The 20281-nt window shown below is 49.5% G+C and overlaps 1 protein-coding gene across 2 annotated transcripts in view; it reads right to left on the bottom strand.

Annotated features, from left to right (window-relative positions):
• The window catches only part of BCL9 (BCL9 transcription coactivator), a 511737-nt gene that overhangs the window by 146579 nt on the left and 344877 nt on the right, over positions 1 to 20281 (bottom strand). Inside the window, exon 1 of one of the 2 annotated variants that reach the window (XM_063956695.1) lies at positions 19905 to 19979. The exons of the other annotated variant lie outside the window; for it this stretch is intronic. The gene's annotated coding sequence lies outside the window, so the exon portion shown is untranslated. Of the gene's footprint in view, positions 1 to 19904; positions 19980 to 20281 lie in introns of those variants that run through there. 2 annotated transcript variants of the gene reach the window in all.

The raw sequence follows: 20281 nt of genomic DNA, 5'->3' as shown, positions 1-20281 counted from the left end.
CAGCAATACCTGAGATTTGCTATTGGCAACTGCCATTACCAGTTTCGGGCGTTACCTTTTGGTTTAACAACGGCTCCGCGAGTCTTTACAAAAGTCATGGCGGTGATGACGGAGGTACTCCGCCGTCAAGGGGTCAGGATACTGCCGTATTTGGACGACTTGTTAATCCTGGCAAATTCCCCAGAACTTCTCCTGCGTCATATAGATGTGACGGTCCGGTTTCTGCAATCCCACGGGTGACTCATCAACTGGAAGAAGTCATCCCTGATACCTGCTCAGAGCATGGTGCATCTGGGAGCACTATTGGACACTCACAACCAGCGGTTGTTCCTGTCTCAGGAGAAAGTCCTGAAACTTCAGGACAGGATTCGTTGCTTCCTATCTCGTCCGCAAGTGTCGATACATTCGGCGATGCAGGTGCTGGGCCTCATGGTGTCAGCATTCGACATGGTGGAGTACGCTCAATTTCACTCTTGCCCTCTCCAGAGGCTGATTCTAGCCAAATGGGACGGCCTGCCTCACCAGATCAGGTCTCAAATGATCTCATTGAATCCGGAGGTCCGTCTGTCGCTGCTCTGGTGGCTCCGGGACCAACAACTGTGCAGGGACCGTCCGTTCTGGATATCCGACTAGGTCCTGTTGACAACAGATGCCAGTCTAAGAGGTTGGGGCGCGGTGCTGGAGCAACACTCCCTTCATGGGCGGTGGACCAAGGAGGAGTGCCTCCTCTCGATCAATATTCTGGAGTTGCGGGCGGTCTTCAATGCCTTGAACCTAGCCCAGCATTTAATTCAGAACCATCCTGTTCAAGTACAGTCGGACAACGCCACCACAGTGGCTTACATAAATCATCAAGGCAGAACTCGAAGCCGCCTAGCAATGAAGGAAGTCTCACGGATTCTGCAGGCCATATCGGCAATATTCATTCCGGGAATCCTGAATTGGGAAGCGGACTTTCTCAGTCGTCAGGACGTGCATGCCGGCGAGTGGGGCCTCCATCCAGAAGTGTTTCAACTCCTAGTGGAAAGGTGGGGCCTTCCAGTCGTAGATCTGATGGCATCTCAAAAATCCCAAAAATCCCAAAAATATACTGGCAGGTTAATTGGCTCCCAACAAAATTAACCCTAGCGTGAATGTGTCTGTGTGTACATGTGATAGGAAATATAGATTGTAAGCTCCACTGGGGCAGGGACTGATGTGAGTGGCCAAATATTCTCTGTAAAGCGCTGCGGAATATGTGTGCGCTATATAAATAACTGGTAATAATCTCGACACAATCACAAGGTTCCGGTCTTCGGAGCAAGGACAAGGGATCCTCAACCAGCATTCGTGGATGCGCTGGCGGTACCGTGGAGGTTTCGGCTGCCATACATGTTCCCTCCCGTGTCACTCCTGATCAGGGTAATTTGGAAGTTCAAGCAAGAAAAAGGAATTCTGCTTCTCATAGCTCCAGCGTGGCCCAGACGGCACTGGTTCTCAGACCTGCAAGGCCTATCGTCAGAGCGTCCAATTCTACTTCCACAGCGCCCAAACCTCCTCGTTCAGGGCCCCTGTGTCTACCAGGACCAAGCCCGTCTGTCTTTGACGGCGTGGCTCTTGAAGCTTCCGACTTAAGGGCTAAAGGGTTTTCTGAGGTGGTCATTCAAACTATGTTGCGGGCCCGGAAACCGGCTTCGGCTCGGATTTACTATAGGGTCTGGCATTCTTACTTTGTTTGGTGCGCATCTAACGATTATGACGCTTCCAAGTTTAGTATAGCCAAGTTGTTGGCTTTTCTTCAGCAGGGCCTGGACTTAGGCCTGCGTCTGGCCTCCCTCAAGGTTCAAATATCTGCCTTGTCGGTGTGGTTTCAGAGAAAAATTGCGACCTTACCTGATGTGCATACCTTTACTCAGGGCGTGTTGCGTATCCAACCTCCCTATGTCCCGCCTGTGGCTTCTTGGGACTTGTCGGTGGTTTTGGAGGCGTTACAAGAGTCTCCGTTTGAACCTCTTGGTTCAGCTGACCTTAAGTGGCTTTCCCTTAAGGTGGTGTTTCTGCTGGCTATTGCTTCAGCTAGAAGAGTGTCGGATTTGGGTGCCTTGTCCTGTAGTTCCCCATAGCTGATATTTCACCGTGACCGGGCGGTTCTTAGGACTCGTCCCGGCTATCTACCCAAGGTGGTTTCTTCGTTCCACCTTAATCAGGAGATTGTAGTTCCGGCACTTGTTTCTCCTGATCTGTCTCCCAAAGAGCGGTCTTTGGATGTGGTACGGGCTCTCCGTATCTATGTAAAGAGAACTGCTCCTGTTAGGAAATCTGATTCTCTTTTTGTTGTGTTTGGGTTTCACAAACGGGGCTGGCCTGCTCACAAGCAAACTCTGGCCAGATGGATAAGAATGGTGATTGCACATGCTTATGTGAAGGCTGGTCTCTCTGCTCCTGATCACATTTAGGCCCATTCTACTCGGTCTGTTGGACCTTCTTGGGCGGCCCAACGTGGTGCGACCCTTGAACAATTGTGCAAGGCGGCTACGTGGTCCTCTGTGAACACGTTCATAAGGTTCTATGCCTTTGATACTGCCGCTTCCCAGGATGCTTCCTTTGGACGCCGGATTCTTGTGCCCGCTACAGTGCGTCCCCTCCCATAAGGAACTGCTTTAGGACATCCCCATTGTCCATTCCTTGTGGAGCCCAGTGTACCCCGCAGCAGAAAACAAGTTTTATGGTAATAACTTACCTTTGTTAAAACTTTCTGCGAGGTACACTGGGCTCCACATGGCGCCCACCCTGACGCACTTAGCTTCTTTGGGTTGGTATGGCATTAGCCGCTGACCCGTCTCCTGTCGTAAGAATGCGGTGTTGTGGCTACTAACCGTTGTCGTCTCTTTTCCTTCTACTGCGTTGGACTGGTTAACTAAAAACTCAGATCCTGTGCAGGGAGGCGGGGTGATATAGGAGGCGGCGCTATGCATTCTGGAAAGAGTCAAAGCTTTGAGCCTGTTGGTGCGTCGGATCATGATCCTACTCTACACCCCATTGTCCATTACTTGTGGAGCCCAGTGTACCTCGCAGAAAGAGTTTTAACAAAGGTAAGTTCTTACCATAAAACTCATTTTCTTCCGATGGAAAAGGCTCTGGAAATCCAGAAAATGGTAAAACAGATATTGAAACCATCAAGTGTGTCGATCCATCAGTGCATTCGGTTGTTGGGGTAGATGGTGGCGGCCTATGAGGCCATACAGTTTGGCAGGTTCCATGCCAGGGTATTCCAGTGGGACCTGTTGGACAAGTGGTCGGGATCCCACCTACACATGCACCGGAAGATAATCCTGTCCTCAAAAGCCAGGATTTCGTTCCTGTGGTGGCTACACAGTTCTCACCTACTAGAAGGACGCAGGTTCGGGATTCAGGACTGGGTCCTGGTAACCACGGATGCAAGTCTCCGATGCTGGGGAGCTGTCACTCAGGGGGAAAGCTTCCAAGGAAAATGGTCAAGCCAGGAAGCCTGCCTTCACATAAACGTGCTGGAATTGAGAGCCATTTACAACGGCCTTCAACAAGCGGTACATCTTCTTCAAGATCATTCCGTGCAGATCCAGTCGGACAATGTAACAGCAGTCGCGTACATAAACAGGCAGGGCGGAACGAAAAGCAGAGCGGCAATGGCAGAGGTGACGAAGATCCTCCTCTGGGCAGAAAGACATGTATAGGCTCTGTCGGCAATTTTAATTCCGGGAGTAGACAACTGGGAAGCAGACTTCCTCAGCAGACACGATCTCCATCCAGGAGAGTGGGGCCTCCACCAAGAAGTCTTCGCAGAGGTGACAAGTCTTTGGGGTGTTGCTCAAGTAGACATGATGGCATCTCGTCTCAACAAGAAGCTTCAGAAATATTGTTCCAGGTCGAGAGACCCTCAAGCAATAGCAGTGGATGCGCTAGTGGCCCAGTGGGTGTTCCGGTCGGTGTATGTCTTCCCTCCACTTCCGCTGATCCCAAAAGTGCTCAAGATCATAAGGAGAACAAGAGTTCGAGCAATCTTCATGGCCCCAGACTGGCCAAGGAGGGCTTGGTACCCAGATCTTCAGGAGTTGCTCATAGAAGATCCTCGGACTCTTCCTCTTTGCGAGGACCTGCTGCAGCAGGGGCCGTGCATGTATCAAGACTTACCGCGGCTACGTTTGACGGCATGGCTGTTGAGCGCCGGATCCTAGCCCGTAAGGGTATTCCCAAGGAAGTCATCCCCACCCTTATTCAGGCCAGGAAAGGAGTAACGTTGAAACATTACCACCGTATTTGGAGAAAATATGTGTCTTGGTGTGAATCCAAGAAGGCTCCTACGGAAGAGTTTCAGTTGGGACGTTTTCTCCATTTTCTGCAGGCTGGTGTGGAGGCGGGCCTCCGATTGAGATCAATCAAGGTCCAGATTTCGGCCTTGTCAGTGTTCTTCCAAAAACAATTGGCCTCTCTTCCAGAGGTTCAGACCTTCGTGAAAGGGGTTCTGCACATCCAGCCTCCATTTGTGCCTCCAGTGGCACCATGGGACCTTAATGTGGTGTTGCAGTTCCTTCAATCGGATTGGTTTGAGCCTCTACAAGAGATAGAGTTGAAGTTTCTCACTTGGAAAGTGGTGATGCTTTTGGCATTGGCATCCATACGGCGGGTGTCTGAGTTGGGGGCCTTGTCTCACAAGAGCCCTTACCTGATCTTCTATGAAGATAGGGCAGAGTTGAGAACTCGTCAACATTTCCTTCCAAAGGTGGTTTCATCTTTCCACATAAACCAACCTATTGTGTGGTGCCAGTAGTTACTGACACGTTCACTGAGTCAAAGTCTCTAGATGTGGTTAGGGCTTTGAAGAGTTATGTTGCTAGAACAGCTCGAATACGGAAAACAGAGTCTTTGTTTGTCCTGTATGCTCCCAACAAGATTGTGTGTTCTGCTTCCAAGCAGACTATTGCGCGTTGGATCAGAAGTACGATTCAGCACGCTCATACTACGGCTGGATTGCCGTTACCGACGTCGGTGAAGGCCCATTCCACTAGGAAGGTGGGCTCATCCTGGGCGGCTGCCCGGGGGGTCTCGTCATTACAACTTTGCCGAGCAGCTACTTGGTCGCGATCAAACATATTTGCAAAATTCTACAAGTTTGACACCTTGGCCGATGAAGACCTCAAGTTCGGTCAATCGGTGCTGCAGGGTCATCCGCACTCTCCCGCCCGTACTGGAGCTTTTGTATAAACCCCATGGTCATGAAGTGGACCCCAGCATCCTCTAGGACGTATGAGAAAACAGGATTTTGATACCTACCGGTAAATCCTTTTCTCCTAGTCCATAGAGGATGTTGGGCGCCCGTCCCAGTGCGTACTTTACCTGCAGTTTTTTGTTATTAGATACACAAGTTGTGTTATATTAGTTTCAGCATGTTGCTGTAATTGATTCATGCCTGTTGGCGTGTGTTCTGTTGAATGCCATGTTGTGCGGCATGGTTGAGGTGTGAGCTGGTATGTATCTCACCACTAGTTTAAAGTAAATCCTTTACTCGAAATGTCCGTCTCCCTGGGCACAGTTCCTATAACTGAGGTCTGGAGGAGGGGCATAGAGGGAGGAGCCAGTTCACACACATTGAAAAGTCTTAAGAGTGCCCATGGCTCCTGCGGAACCGTCTATACCCCATAGTCATGAAGTGGACCCTAGCATCCTCTACGGACTAGGAGAAAAGGATTTACCGGTAGGTATCAAAATCCTGTTTATTATTACTACTACATTTTATCTGGCACCACATATGGTCTGCAGCACCTTATTTAAGGCTAACCGTAAAAAAGAACATCACAGTAGCGAACATAAACTGAACTCGAGTAATAGTTAGCACCATACTGTAGATCTCCATACACAATACTGCTGTTCTGCAAGGTGAATGGCAAAGGTCAACAAAAGCGACGGCAACACTAGTAGGTTACAAGCTGCTGGAAGACATGAACGGCTACCATATCTTTGCGATTATATGCAACTAAGAACTCTAAATATTCTTTCTTTTACGTCCTAGAGGATGCTGGGGTCCACATTAGTACCATGGGGTATAGACGGGTCCACCAGGAGCCATTGGCACTTTAAGAGTTTGAGAGTGTGGTCTGGCTCCTCCCTCTATGCCCCTCCTACCAGACTCCGTTTAGAAAATGTGCCCGGAGGAGCCGGTCACAGCTAGGGGAGCTCTACAGAGCTTTTCTAGAAAAGTTTATTTTTAGAGTATAGTATTTTACAGGGAGGCTGCTGGCAACAGCCTCCCTGCAGCGAGAGACTAACGGGGGGAGCAGTGTCCGCCCTGCGGGGTCTGAGCCACTGTCTCCGCTGACTGGACACTAAGCTCCAGAGGGGTCTGATCGTTCTCCACCACAGGGGATCGCTCGCCCCGGCAGCATGCCGCCAACCCCTTACAGAGCTGAAGAAGTGGTGAGTGAGACACCGACCCCCCCCAGCAAGCGGGGGGCCAGTGTGAAGATGGCGGCAGTGGGGAGGGAGCTCAGCGGCACATAGTGCGTGCTGTGAGGGGCGCCCTGGGCCAGCGCTTACCCCCTACACTGGTCCAGAAGCCTGTCGGGGTCCTCGGATCTCAGCCAGCACAATTTCCTCAGGCCAGTATAATCCATGAAGAGCGGGAAGACAGAGCCATTAAGGGGGCGGAGCTTCTCAGAGCGGACCCAGCAGCATTTCAGCGCCATTTTCCTGCCTGCACAGCGCTGAGAGGAAGAACAGGTCCCTCCACAGCAACTCCAGCTATCTGTACACGGTACCAGGGGGTTGTAGAAGGGAGAGGAGTCTGTAATAAGACTGTGTGTCCTATTAAGGTGCACAGTCAGCGCTGACAAGGGGTCTCCCTTTGCTAAAAGCACTGTGTGTGTGGGTTGGCTCCAATCTCTGTGTCTCTCTTGCCATTCTTGGGGGGGAAACTCTGTCTGCCCTCACCTGTGTGTGTGTGGCATGTCATATGCTGCAGAGTATTTATCCTCCCAGGATGATCTCATTCCATGTAATCAGGATAGCACTGATTTATCACAGATACCAGCAAGGGAACCGGAGTGGTTTTCCTCTATCAAATCTTGGATTTCTCAGATTTATGACAGGGTTGCAAGTAATGAATCTGCAACCCAGGTATTACAGAGCTCTATGGCAGTATGGCCGGTTTCTGGTACCTCAGGACGCCCCGCTATATACCCCCACAAACGTGCGCTTGTGCAGGTCACACTAGACGACACGGATACCGATTCTGACACCACAGACGGTGATGGGGATGTGTTGCAGGGGTCCGCATCTCATGCAAAGGGGGTGCAATTGTTGATAGAGGCTATCAGGGATGTGTTGAATGTTAATGATACCACACCTGAGCAGGTTGAGGAGGCTTTTTTCACTGAAAATAAAAAAGCCTCGCTAACCTTCCCTGTGTCAAAGGAATTGAATGCTATATTTGAAAAAGCATGGGTTTCCTTTCACTGAGGAGGATAGGAAAAATGGGAAAAACCGCCGATTGGTGACGCCTCTGTGTCCAGACTCTCAAAGAAGGTGGTTTTGCCTGTTCCAGGATCTACCGCCTTAAAGGAGCCGGCTGATAGGAAAATTGATAACACGCTTAAATCAATGTACACTGCTTCAGGGGCCATATTACGTCCCACTATTGCTACTGCATGGATTGCAAAGGCAATAGTAAAGTGGTCGGCTACCTTACTTGAGGATTTGGATACGATGGATAGGGATGACGTTGCTTTATATTTACGCAACATACATGGATTCAGCAGGTTTTATGTCAGAATCCATGAAGACCTGGGTTCCATGGCTGCGGGAATAACTTCCAAGTCTGTTTCAGCTCGTCGGGGACTGTGGCTGCGCCAGTGGTCAGCCGATGCGGAATCCAGGAAAAGTGTGGAGGCCCTACCCTATACAGGTCAGGCTCTCTTTGGGGAAGCTCTAGATGCGTGGATATCCACGGCTACAGCGGGTATGTCTCCGTTTCTCCCTCAACAGCACCTGTTCCGAAGATGTCCTTCTCTTCATCTGCAACACAGTCCTTTCGGCCCAACAGGCCTAGAAAGGCCAGAACGTCCAATACCTTCTTTAGGGGAGGTCGAGTTGAGTCCAAGAAGAAGTCCTGCAGCGGCAGGTTCCCAGGAGCAAAAGCCTGCTTCAGGTACGCCAAAGTCCTCCGCATGACAGTGGACTGCGCGGCCTGGAGATGGGGCCAGTGGGAGCCAGACTCAGACACTTACGTCACGTCTGGGTATCGTCCGGCCTGGATCCCTGGGTGATAGATATTGTATCCCAGGGATACAGGCTGGAATTTCAAAGTCTCCCTCCTCATTGTTTTTTCAAATCAGGCTTACCAACTCTGTTGGCAGATAGCACTGTACTACAGGACGCTGTCCAAAAACTCCAAAAACTGGTGGAGGCACAGGTCATTGTGTCAGTACCACCTCACATGCAGAACAAAGGTTACTATTCGAACCTTTTCGTGGTACCGAAACCGGTTGGTTCGGTCAGGCCCATTCTGAACCTGAAATCATTGAATCCCTTTCTAAAGGAGTTCAAGTTCAAGATGGAATCTCTCAGGGCAGTGATATCAGGTCTAAAAGAGGGAGAATTGCTGGTATCACTGGATATCAAGGATGCGTACCTCCACATTCCGATCTGGCTGCCGCATCAGGCTTATCTCCGTTTTGCATTCCATATCTGGACGATCTGCTGATAAAAGCATCATTCAAGGAGAAGCTGCTGCAATCCATTGTTCTTACAACACGCCTCATCAAGAGTCATGGTTGGATTCTGAACCTTTCAAAAGTCACATTTGGAACCAACCCAGAGGTTGTCCTTTCTGGGAATGATCCTGGACACGGAAGTGCAAAGGGTGTTTCTTCCGCAGAAAAAGGCATTGGTGATACAAGCTATGGTCCGGGATGTCTTGAAGCCATCCCGGGTGTCGGTTCATCAATACATTCGCCTATTGGGAAAGATGGTGGCCTCTTACGAGGCTCTCCAGTATGGGAGGTTCCACGCTCGGACCTTCCAATGTGATCTCCTGGACAAGTGATCGGGATCTCATCTCCACATGCACCAGAGAATTCGTCTGTCGCCAAAGGCCAGGATTTCACTCCTATGGTGGCTCCAATTGCCTCGCCTTCTGGAGGGCCACAGGTTCAGGATTCAGGACTGGGTCCTTCCTAACCACGGATGCGAGCCTTTGGGGCTGGGGAGCAGTCACTCAAGGAGTAACCTTCCAAGGAAGGTGGTCAAGCCTGGAAGCCGGCCTGCCCATCAACATCCTGGAACTGAGAGCCATCTACACCGGTCTTCTTCAGGCGGCCCCTCTTCTAAGAAATCGGGCCATTCAAGTGCAGTCGGACAACGTAACAACAGTGGCTTACATAAACCGACAAGGCGGAATGAACAGCAGAGCGGCAATGTCAGAGGTCACAAGAATACTCCTCTGGACAGAAAAGCACGCGTTTGCGCTGTCAGCCATCTTCATTCTGGGAGTAGACAACTGGGAAGCAGACTTCCTGAGCAGACACGATCTCCATCCAGGGCAGTGGGGTCTCCATCCGGAGGTGTTGAAGGAAATAACAGACCTTTGGGGATTACTCCAAATAGACATGATGGCCTCTCGTCTCAACAAGAAACTTTGGTGTTATTGTTCCAGGTCGAGGGACCCACAGGCAGTGGCAGTGGACGCCCTGGTGTCTCTGTGGGTGTTCCAGTCAGTGTACGTGTTTCCACCACTCCCACTCATCCCAAGAATCCTAAAGCTCATAAAGGAGAACAAGGGTTCAAGCTATCCTCATTGCCCCAGACTGGCCAAGAAGGGCTCGGTACGCAGACCTTCTGAATCTACTGCAAGAAGAACCGAGGCCTCTTCCTCTTTGGGAGGACCTGCTGCAGCAGGGGCCGTTCGCCTATCAAGACTTACCGCGGCTACGTTTGACAGCATGGAAGTTGAGCGCCTGATACTTGCTCGGAAGGGCATTCCGAAGAAGGTCATTCCTACCCTCATACAGGTTAGGAAAGGGGTAACGTCTAAACATTACCATTGTATTTGGCAGAAATCTGTCTCTTGGTGTGAGTTCAAGAAGTTTCCTACGGTGGAGTTTCAACTCGGACGTTTTCTCCTCTTCCTGCAAGCAGGAGTGGATATGGGCCTGAGGTTAGGATCTGTGAAGGTCCAGATTTCGGCCCTATCCATTTTCTTTCAGAAACAATTGGCTGCCCTCCCTGAGGTTCAGACTTTTTTGAAGGGAGTTCTGCACATCCAACCTCCCTTTGTACAACCTACGGCACCTTGGGACCTTAACGTGGTGTTGCAGTTCCTCCATTCGGATTGGTTTGAGCCTCTACAGGAGGTTGAGGTCAAATTTCTTACATGGAAGGCGGTCACATTGTTGGCCTTAGCTTCTGCTAGACGCGTGTCCAAATTGGGGGCTTTATCCTGTTAAAGCCCTTACTTGATCTTCCATGAAGATAGAGCTGAGCTCCGGACACGTCAAACAGTTTCTTCCGAAGGTTGTGTCGGCATTTCATATCAACCAACCTATTGTGGTGCCAGTGGCTACTGACTCCTCAATTACATCAAAGTCCTTGGATGTTGTAAGGGCTCTGAAGATATATGTGAAGAGATCTTCTCGTCACAGAAAGTCAGACTCTCTGTTTGTCCTATATGATCCCAAGAAGATTGGGTGTCCTGCTTCTAAGCAGACTATTTCTCGCTGGATTAGGTTCACTATCCAGCACGCTTATTCTACGGCAAGACTGCCGTGTTCAAAATCTGTTAAGGCCCACTCTACTCGAAAGGTGCGGTTTTCCTGGGCGGCTGCCCGGGGTGTCTCGGCAGTGCAGCTTTGTCGAGCTGCAACTTGGTCTGGGTCGAACACGTTTGCAAAAGTTTTACAAGTTCGATACTTTGGCCTCTGATAATCTGAAGTTCAGTCAATCAGTTCTGCAGGAGCCTCTGCGCTCTCCCTCCCGTTCTGGGAGCTTTGCTACATCCCCATGGTACTGATGTGGACCCCAGCATCCTCTAGGAGAAAATAGGATTTTGGTACCTACCGGTCAATCCTTTTCTCGTCCGTAGAGGATGCTGGGTGCCCACCCAGCGCTTCGTTTTCCTGCAAAAGTTATTTGGTTCAGTACAACTTCGTTTAGTTGAGTACTGCATTGTTACTTGGTAAGTAATGTTTCAGCAGAGTGTTCAAGCTTCGTTGGCTTGACGTGCTTGGTATTTGTGAGCTGGTATGAATCTCACCACTATCTGTGTATAATCCTTCACTCGAAGATATCCGTCTTCTCGGGCACAGTTTCTAGACTGAGTCTGGTAGGAGGGGCATAGAGGGAGGAGCCAGCCTATACTCTCAAACTCTTAAAGTGCCAATGGCTCCTGGTGGACCCGTCTATACCCCATGGTACTAATGTGGACCCCAGCATCCTCTACGGACTACGAGAAAAGGATTTACCGGTAGATACCAAAATCCTATAATTATCATGTAGTGTTTAAGTCAAGGGGAATATTCAATTGTCCCTGGTGCATTTTTACTTGAAAAAAATGGGGTAATGGCCCTCATTCCGAGTTGTTCGCTCGCTAGCTGCTTTTAGCAGCATTGCACACTCTAGGCCGCCGCCCTCTGGGAGTGTATCTTAGCTTAGCAGAATAGCGAACGAAAGATTAGCAGAATTGCGAATAGAAAATTCTTTGCAGTTTCTGAGTAGCTCCAGACCTACTCACAGATTGCGATCAGCTCAGTCCGTTTAGTTCCTGGTTTGACGTCACAAACACGCCCTGCGTTCGACCATCCACTCCCCCATTTCTCCACACTCTCCCGCGTTTTTCCCTGACACGCCTGCGTTTTTTAGCACACTCCCGGAAAACGCTCGGTTACCACCCAGAAACGCCCCATTCCTGTCAATCATTCACCGATCAGCAGTGCGAATGAAAAGCGCCGCAGGATCCACAGCAGAACTGCTAAGTTTTTAGTTAAATAACTAAGCGCATGCGCCCTGCGTGCCTTGCGCATGCGCATTTAGCAACAAATCGCAGCATAGCGAAAATCGGCAACGAGCCAACAACTCGGAATGACCCCCAATATCATGAAATTTGCTTGATGTTTCTTTACAGGCTGTAAAATTGCATAGTCACGAGTGAGTCAATTAGCTGTGGTAAATTACTGGCCTTACTACTGATATTTTGGTATTCTGGGGGGAAATGTTTTCTGTTTCTTCTTGTTTAGACTAACCCCTTTCATGCACCTGTATATTACTAAAACGGAGCAGCTACCATTTTGTATTGCTGTTCTGAGTAACATAGGCCCTCATTCCGAGTTGATCGCTCGCAAGGCGAATTTAGCAGAGTTGCTCAGGCTAAGCCTATGCCTACTGGGAGTGTATCTTAGCTTCTTAAAATTGCGACCGATGTATTCGCAATATTGCGATTACAAACTACTTAGCAGTTTCAGAGTAGCTTCAGACTTACTCGGCATCTGCGATCAGTTCGGTGCTTGTCGTTCCTGGTTTGACGTCATAAACACACCCAGCGTTCGCCCAGACACTTCCCCGTTTCTCCGGCCACTCCTGCGTTTTTTCCGGAAACGGTAGCGTTTTTATCCACACGCCCCGAAAACGCCGTGTTTCCGCCCAGTAACACCCATTTCCTGTCAATCACACTACGATCGCCGGAGCGAGGAAAAAGCCGTGAGTAAAAATACTATCTTCATTGTAAAATTACTTGGCGCAGTCGCAGTGCGATTATTGCGCATGCGTACTAAGCGGAATTTCACTGTGATGCGATGAAAATTACAGAGCGAACGACTCGGAATGAGGGCCATAGATGTGACCAGCATTTGGAGGAATGGTTTTTCTAGTGCCATTTGGTGGATCTAGGGTTTACTCCAAGTGAGTTGGCTCTCAATTTAGATATATTTTTGCATGTGCTAATATCACGTAGCATAACATTAAGCAATTATATGACCCAGTGTGGATGCTATTATCATGTAGCTTTGGGGACCGTCGGTAACAGATAAGCCTTGCCGAGGCCTGTTGGCAAATATACAGTACAGTATGCAAATAAGATCTGTGTTTTCTATAGTGTAGTGTTTAAATATTATTATTGATATTTCTCTTACGTACTAGTGGATACTGGGGTCTTGTACTTTAGTACCATGGGGTATAGATCGGGTCCACTGGAGCCTGGCACTTTAAAACCTTTAGTGTGTGTATGTGTGTGCTTGCTCCTCCCCTCTATGCCCCTCCTACCAAACTCAGTTTAGAAAAATGTGCCCAAGGAGCCGGATGCATTTCTCTTGAGCTCCAGACAATTTCCTTTATTTTTATTTTAGTTTATTATTTTCAGGTAGCTCTGGTTGGCAACCAGACTACCTGCTTCGTGAGACTTAGAGGGGGGACCGAACCAACCTCCTGAGAGTTAATAGTTCGTAGTCCCAGCTGACAGGACACTGAGCTCCTGAGGTACTTATCACATATCGTTAGTATGTGTGCCCAATCCAGCAGCAAGCCGCCACCCGTTAACAGATGCCGAAGTTCCAAGGTGCGGTGAGTGTTACACCGTGGTTCCGGTTAGCGTGTCCCCGGTGCAGTTTTGGCAGCAAGTCATGCGGTGGTCATGGTCTCGTAGCTGCAGTGCCCTGCCCCGCAGTGCTCACTGGGGGTCATTCCGAGTTGTTCGCTCGTTATTTTTTTCTCGCAACGGAGCGATTAGTCGCTACTGCGCATGCGCAATGTCCGCAGTGCGACTGCACCAAGTAAATTTGCTATGCAGTTAGGAATTTTACTCATGGCATTACGAGGTTTTTTCTTCGTTCTGGTGATCGTAATGTGATTGACAGGAACTGGGTGTTTCTGGGCGGAAACTGGCCGTTTTATGGGTGTGTGTGAAAAAACGCTACCGTTTCTGGGAAAAACGCGGGAGTGGCTGGAGAAACGGAGGAGTGTCTGGGCGAACGCTGGGTGTGTTTGTGACGTCAAACCAGGAACGAAACTGACTGAACTGATCGCAGATGCCGAGTAAGTCTGGAGCTACTCAGAAACTGCTAAGAAGTGTCTATTCGCAATTCTGCTAATCTTTCGTTCGCAAATTTGATAAGCTAAGATTCACTCCCAGTAGGCGGCGGCTTAGCGTGTGCAAAGCTGCTAAAAGCAGCTTGCGAGCGAACAACTCGGAATGACCCCCACTGTCTCAAGGCTTTGTGTGTACTGTAAAATACATATTTTACTGTTTTTTTATAATATGTCCAGTATGAACTATGGTAGGGATTTTTACAAAAGGCGGGGCTTCCCGGAGCAGGACCAGCGGCAGGAAGGCGCAATTTCCTGCTGCTGCGTATCTTCAAGGCTGCATGCACGCTGCTCCTATAGGACACACGCTGTTACAGACTGTAAAACTGGTACCAGGGGGTCATAGAAAGGGGGGAGCACTCCAGCGGCAGAGCCGCTGCACTACTATCAGGTCATACACATACTTCAACACATTGTGCTGCTGTCTGCTCCTCAGTGTCACTCCGGGGGCTCTCTAGGGTCTGTGTGGAGGTGTTGGTCAGTGGGCTGCGCTGTATTACTATTGTGTAAGATGTCTGTTGACATGGTTCTGTGTGCAGCTTGTAATTCTACCCCGTCTTCAGCGGGGTCACTCATGTGTGAACAATGTTCCTTATCTCCACAGGGACCCAGTTCACAGGCACCTGACTAGCTAGATAGCTTTAAAAGCATGATTCAGAATGTAAATTCAGAATTAGCTGCAGCTAAAAAAAGAGAGACAGGTGTTAAAACACACTATTGATTGTGTGGCAGCAGATATCAAGAAGACTTCTCAGCCCCATCTAGTGGTTGCACTTAAACGCCCACTGCCACAGGTGCTCCAGTCTGATTCTGATCAGCCTGATGTGGATGATGATGATATGGTTGAGGTTAGCTCTCTGTCCCCTGGGGTGGAGGCTCTCATTTTTGCTGTAAAATAGGTCTTTTACATACCGGATCAGGAGGCAGAACCAGATGAGGAGTTGTACTTTAATGTTAGACCAAAGACATCAGCAACTTTTCCTGTGTCTAAGGAATTTAACTCCCTGGCCAAGGAGGCTTGGTTAAACCCTGATAAAAAAATTAAACTTCCTCAGCAGTTTTTAACTACTTTTCCCCTCCCATCTGAGGACAGGAAGGTATGGGAAAACCCCCCGTCAGTCGATACGTCTGTATCCAGGCTGTCTAAGAAATTAGTAATGCCAGTGCCAGGGGCTATATACCTAAAAGCTGACCATAAAATTGAGACCACGCTCAAGGCAATTTATACGGCAGCAGGCGCAGCACAACGCCCCACAATAGTTTGTGGGTGGATTTCCAGGGTGGTAGTCAAGTGGTCTGATAATGTTATTAACGATTTAGTTTCTCTGCCCCGGGATGAGGTCATTACTTTGCTCCAACATATTCAGGATGCTGCAAATTTTATGTGCGAGGCTATTAAGGAGTTGTGTAAGATAAATGGCTGCACTATTGCATTGGCTGTTTCGGCGAGCAGAGCTCTGTGGTTACATCAGTGGTCTGCAGGCGCCGATTCCAAAAAGGGTGTGGAAAATCTTCCCTTTACAGGTGATGCCTTGTTTGGAGACAACTGAAATAAATGGATCTCCCAAGCAATGGCGGGTAAGTCTACCTATCTGCCATCGGCTGCGCCACCTACTAGACGTACTTACACCAGACCTTCCTTGCAGCCCATTCGTGTGGCAAGGTTCAGATGTAGGGGCAGTGGGGTCTCCACCACTCCCAGAGGATCTAATGGTAAGTCCCGTAAACCTGCAACTGCTGTCTCCCTGGACCAGGCCTCCAGTTTGCCTGCCCCTAAGTCTTCTGCGTGATGGTTGGCCCCAGCAACAAGGCGACTTTCAGGTAGGGGCTCACCTTCAACACTTTGCCCACGTGTAGGCGGAGTCCTGCCGGGATCCTTGGGTGAGGGACCTCATTTCCCAAGGATACTGGCTGGAATTTCAAGCACTCCCCCCTCACAGATTTTTCAAGTCATGCTTACCAGCTTTACACGCAGCAAGAGAGTTACCTTGCAAGAGGCTATTCAAAAGCTTTTGCAGACAGGTGTGGTAGTTCCGGTACCTCCTCCGTTACGCAACAGGGGTTTTTACTCCAGTCTTTTTGTCATTCCCAAACCAGGCGGTTCGGTGCGACCCATCTTGAACCTAAAGTCTCTAAACCCATATCTGCGGGTGATCAAATTCAAGTTGGAATCCCTGCGAGTGGTGGTGTCCGCTCTGGAGGAGAGGGAGTTCCTGGTGTCTCTGGACATCAAGGATGCTTACCTACACATTCCCATGTGGCCCCCTCATCAGGCTTACCTCAGGTTCGCCATATTGGATGACCATTTCCAGTTTCAGGCCTTACCCTTTGGACTATCCACAGCTCCGAGGGTCTTCACCAAGGTCATGGCGGAGATGATGCTGCAACTGCGCATGATGGGAGTCGACACTGTCCCCTACTTGGACGATCTCCTGATAAAGGCTATGTCCAGGGAGTGTCTGCTGAACAGCATCGATCTGACAACTCGCCTGCTTACGGATCATGGGTGGATCCTAAATTTTCGGTAATCTCACCTGGAACAGACCCAACATCTTCAGTTCCTGGGAATGATATTGGATACAGTGTCTCAAAAGGTATTTCTCCCGATGGACAAGGCCTTGACTATCCAGGCTATGGTTTACTCTGTGCTCAGTCCTCGCAGGGTATCCATACATCTTTCCATCCGATTACTGGACAAGATGGTGGCTGCTTATGAGGCACTTCAATACGGCAGATTTCATGCCCGACCATTTCAGCTGGATCTGCTGGACAAATGGTCAGGGTCTCACCTTCACCTGCATCAGGAAGTGACCTTATTTCAGAGAGCCCGGATTTCTCTATTATGGTGGCTACAAGTTCCTCACCTATTGGAAGGCAGGAGTTTCAATATCCACTCGTGGATTCTTTTGACAACGGATGCCAGCCTCCGGGGTTGGGGGGCTGTGACCCAAGGGGCCCAGTTCCAGGGGATGTGGTCGAGACAGGAATCTGCTCTGCCGATAAACATCCTGGAACTCAGGGCAATTTACAATGCCCTTCTGCAGGCTTCTCATCTCCTGAAGGATTAGGCAATGCAGGTTCAGTCGGACAACGCTACGGCGGTGGCGTACATAAACAGACAAGGGGGAACAAGAAGCAGAGCGGCGATGTGAGAGGTGTCAAGAATCCTCCTCTGGGTGGAGGCCAAAGCAAGGGCCATTTCAGCCATATTCATTCCAGGAGTGGACAACTGGGAAGCAGACTTCCTCAGCAGGCACGACCTCCATCCGGGGGAATTGAGCCTACATCCTCAGGTGTCTCAACAGTTAATTCACCGGTGGGGCTGTTCGCAGATAGATCTGGTGGCTTCTCGACTCCTCAAGAAGCTATGCCGTTACCATTCTAGAAAGAGGGATCCGCAGGCTGTTGCAGTGGATGCACTGACAACACTGTGGATGTACCAGTTTGTATACCTGTTCCCTCCTCTACCGCTGATCCCAAGGGATTTCAAAAGACTAAGAAGGGAAAGCATTCAGGCAATTCTTCTTGCCCCGGATTGGCCTCGATGGGTGTGGCACTCAGACCTCCTATCCATGGCTCTGGAGGATCCCTAGCCACTACTGCTCCAATCTTCAACAATGTCCGATCGTCTATCCAGACTTACAGCTGCTAAGTTTGACGGAGTGGAAGTTGAGAGGGAAATTCTAGCTAGGAAGGGTCTTCTCTCCCGGGCCATTTCCACCATGGTCCAGGCCAGGAAGGTGGTTACGTCGAAACATTATTATCGTATCTGGAAAAAGTATGTTTCCTGGTGTGAGGGCAGAAAGGTTTCTCCCATGGAATTTAGAATTGGTCGTTTTCTACTTTTCCTGCAAGCGGGAGTGGATATTGGCCTATAGTTAGGCTCCATCAAAGTTCAGATTTCTGCGCTCTCTATTTTCTTCCAGAAGCAACTTGCAGTGTTGCCTGTAGTACAAACTTTCCTGAAGGGAGTTCTTCATATGCAACCGCCCTTTGTACCTCCCACGGCTCCGTGGGACCTCAATGTGGTTCTGTCCTTTCTCCAATCAGACTGGTTTGAACCCTTACATAGGGTGGAGTTTAAATTTCTCACCTGGAAGACGCCGATGTTTTTAGTATTGGCGTCTGCCAGACGTGTCTCTGAATTGGGGGCCTTGTCCTGTAAGAACCTTTATTTGATATTTCATGAAGACAGGGCGGAACTTAGGACCCGTCCTCAGTTTTTGCCTAAAGTGGTGTCGGCCTTTCATGTGAATATTGTGGGTCCGGTATTGTCTGACGCTTCCGTTGGTCCTGAGTCCTTGGATGTGGTCAGGGCCTTGCAGATTTATGTCAAAAGGACGGCCCATCATCTGAAGTCTGATGTGCTGTTTGTCCTTTATGATGCCTCCAAGATTGGTCGGCCAGCTTCTAAATAATCTATTGCTCGCTGGCTCAGGTTTACCATTCAACAGGCATATACCTCAGCGGCTCTACCCATGCCTACGTCTACTCAGGCCCACTTGACGGGGTCGGTGGGGTCTTCCTGGGCGGCTGCCCGTGGACTATCGGCCCTACAGTTGTGCCGAGCTGCTACTTGATCTGGTTCGAACACGTTTGTTAAATTCTATCGGTTCGATACCTTGGCCAAGGATGACCTTCAGTTTGGTCAGGCGGTTTTACAGGGGTCTCAGCACTCTCCCATCCGTTTGGGAGCTTTGGGACTTTCCCATGGTACTAAAGTACAAGACTCCAGTATCCACTAGGACGTAAGAGAAAATATGAATTTAATAACTACCAGTAATTCCTTTTCTCCTAGTCCGTAGTGGATACTGGGCGCCCGCCTCAGCGCTTCTTTCCTGCTTACCTGTGTATGTATTTGGTTGGACCGGCGTTGCGGTCCCGTTATGATGTTGGGATAGCTGTGCTATCCTGGTTAGGTTGGTGTTGCTATCCTCTGTTCTGGTTAGCACCCTCCCTTCAGTTATGGTTGTGTGTTGGCTTGTTGCTTCACCGCTGTTGTATTGTTTCTTCACCGCTGTTGTATTGTTTCTTCTCTCATATTATGTCCGTCTCCTCGGGCAGAGCTTCCTAGACTGAGTCTGGTAGGAGGGGCATAGAGGGGAGGAGCCAGCACTCACATACAGACGCTAAAGGTTTTAAAGTGCCAGGCTCCAGTGGACCCAATCTATACCCCATAGTACTAAAGTACAAGACCCCAGTATCCACTACGGACTAGGAGAAAAGGAATTACCGGTAGGTATTAAATTCCTAATTTTTTGGCGTCCTGGGGGAAAACTTTTTTCTGTTCCTTATTAAAAAAAACTTCACTAAAAGCATGTTGTTTTTTTAAATCCAGCGGGTAACTAACCTGATGCAACATCAGTCTGTCTGTAAGAACCACGGCCTACGCATGAACTACATTTCTGTTTGGATGGTGCAATTATTACATTTATTAATCCTATCTGCAATTCAAGAGCTCATTCAGAAAATTAGAAGACGCACACTATCATTGACGGTACAGTTGTGGGTGCTTTTAAATGGAATAATGATGCAGATGGGCACAATATGTTCCCAGAATTGCATGAAATTAACGCCCTCTTCCACAGACTTGTCTAGCTTGAGTGGATGATGATATCATCTGCTCAACCTATCCAAGCCTTCCTGAAGCTTCTATTAGTAACACTCTCCCATGGAACACTGTAGAGTAGGGGTGGGCAAAATACGGCCCGCGGGCCGGATGCGGCCCGCAAACCGATCCTGCCCGGCCCACTGCCTCCCACCAGCGAGCAATGACAAGCGGCCCGACCAGCTGAGCTGCTTGTCATTGCTCTGCACTGCAGTACCTCCAAGCTGACAGCGGCGCCTCTCTCCCCTGCTGCTGCTGCTGCGTTGTAGCAGCCTCCTCCAGAGTCCCCAGTGACAACGGCTGTGTTCAGCCGAGAAGGGGGCGGGGCTATGTGCCGACGAGGGGGCGGGGCTACACGGGAGCTCAGGGGGCGGAGCTACACGGGACAAGAGCCAGACTGCTACAGATCCATCCTTCCTGCCACTGCCAGCCAGATCAGTAAGTTAATGGGAAAAGTAAAAGAAAGTGTGTGTGTGTGTGTGTGTGTGTGTGTGTGTGTGTGTGTGTGTGTGTGTGTGTGTGTGTGTGATAGTGTGCATATATTTGTGTGTGCGGGCAGTGGCGTCAGACTGTTTTTAGGTTTGGGGGAGAGAT

This window comes from Pseudophryne corroboree, chromosome 2, assembly GCF_028390025.1.
Source record: "Pseudophryne corroboree isolate aPseCor3 chromosome 2, aPseCor3.hap2, whole genome shotgun sequence".
Lineage (NCBI taxonomy): Eukaryota > Metazoa > Chordata > Amphibia > Anura > Myobatrachidae > Pseudophryne > Pseudophryne corroboree.
Note: the sequence above shows the minus strand (reverse complement) of the source record. Positions and strands in the feature narration are given on the sequence as shown.